We start from the raw sequence: 1,777 nt of genomic DNA, 5'->3' as shown, positions 1-1,777 counted from the left end.
GCCGCGGTAGCTCAGTTGGTAGAGCATCGGACGCTTAAATCGAACGTCGCAGGTTCGGTCCCTGCCCGCGGCAAGCTATCTTTTCGTCCACTTTTCTTTCTTCACATTTACATTACTTTACTACTGATAACGTACCCTATACTTTAATTGGTATTATTGTCTGTTAGTTCTCATTAATATTGTGCCAGTGTGCCTGTCAAGTGTTTCATGCGGTAGACGCTACTCAGCAGCTTCTTTGCATACAAAATAATTTGGGCAGTTTGCACTACTTGTGCAAGGCTGGAGCCATTGGTGTAGCTTGTGATAACCTAGCTTCCAGCTTTTTATGTGGCTCGTCTACTGAGTATGCTTGGTCTGCTTCGGAGTAATGACCGTATCAGTTCGGTCTCAATATTGGTGCTATTGATTAGGTAGGTCTTAACTAACATAATATATAATAGTCCTGTCTTAATTGTTAATGCTGTAACTACCACGACATTATTTATCCGGTTTAATTAGCAAGGTCCTGAATATAAGAAGAATATCTGGGGTTTAACGTCCCAAATTCACGATATGAGTATGAGGGACGCCGTAGTGGAGGGCTCTGGAAATTTCGACCACCTGGGGTTGTTTACCGTGTACCTAAATCCAAGTACACGGGAGTCAAACATTTTCGCCTCGATCGAAAATGCAGCCGCCGCGGCTGGGATTCGATCCCGCAACCTTCGTGTCAGCAGTCGAGGGCATTAACCACTAGACCACCGGGGTGGGGCAAGGTCCTGAATAGTGCAGAGATAATTAGCATAATCTTAATTAACACAATATTGGTGAGTAAGGTCTTGATTATTTTGGTATATTTACACGCTACTAATTAGCGTCGTGTTAGCGTTATCTTAACTATCTTGGTCTTAGTTTACACGGCTTCATTAGCACGGTCTTAGTAAGACGTGGCTTAATTAGCTCCGTCTTACGATGTCCTGACTTGGCTAGGTATACCACCCAGCCAATTAGCTAATCAGCCAGGCGCACGTGTTCGGGGAGCGAGCAGACGATGAACAAGGGAACTAAGAGGGGGCGCGCCGGCCAAGCAATGCGCTAGAATGTACAGGCCGACCATGGTGATTATACACGTGGCCTGGGCGATTAGCTCCAGCCGCGGTGTTGCAAGGCGCTCGCTTGGAACTAATCTCACAGGCCACGGAGCTGATTGTTCTAAAGGATACTTAGTGCAGACATTAAAGGCTTGAAAATGAATTCAAACGGCCCGCCCACATTTAAAATATAGTTAGTAGAACTTTCTTCGACTTTTCTCGCATGGGCGCACTTTGCAGTCAGTGGAACGATAAACATATAAAAGAAGGCGCCTCTAGTTTAAAGATACCACCCTTGACGTGACGCCGCGCTCCATTGTAACCAATAGAACGAAGCGCGCGCTGAGGGATGGACTTCACCTTCTCGTACTGTTAGCTCGTTCAAAAGGGGGTGTCGCCAGAGCTCGGAAAGATCCCGAGTTTGGCCAAACTCGGGGCATCCTGCATAGCACCCCAAGTGTAGGTAGCAAAACTATGTCGCTCCAAAATTTTCGGGACCTGGAAATAACGTGCACGGTTGCATGAGAATGCTGAAAAGTTGCTCAAGACGCACTGACGAGCATGGCATCATTAAGTCACGCGACGGCAGCGCCACTTTATTGCATACCACTAATACAGGGCTATATGTAATGCACATCTTTATGGAGTAATACTTTGGAATATGAAGGAACTAACAATATTTCAATGCTAACAAAAGATCGTCGACC

The 1,777-nt window shown here is 46.0% G+C and overlaps 1 non-coding gene across 1 annotated transcript; it reads left to right on the top strand.

Moving 5' to 3' along the window:
* On the top strand, positions 1-73 carry Trnak-cuu (transfer RNA lysine (anticodon CUU)). The gene has a single exon. It is a non-coding gene; the product is annotated as a tRNA-Lys (tRNA).
* Positions 74-1,777: the final 1,704 nt, after the last annotated feature.

The sequence above is a fragment of the Rhipicephalus sanguineus genome, chromosome 2, assembly GCF_013339695.2.
Source record: "Rhipicephalus sanguineus isolate Rsan-2018 chromosome 2, BIME_Rsan_1.4, whole genome shotgun sequence".
Classification (NCBI taxonomy): domain Eukaryota; kingdom Metazoa; phylum Arthropoda; class Arachnida; order Ixodida; family Ixodidae; genus Rhipicephalus; species Rhipicephalus sanguineus.
Note: the sequence above shows the minus strand (reverse complement) of the source record. Positions and strands in the feature narration are given on the sequence as shown.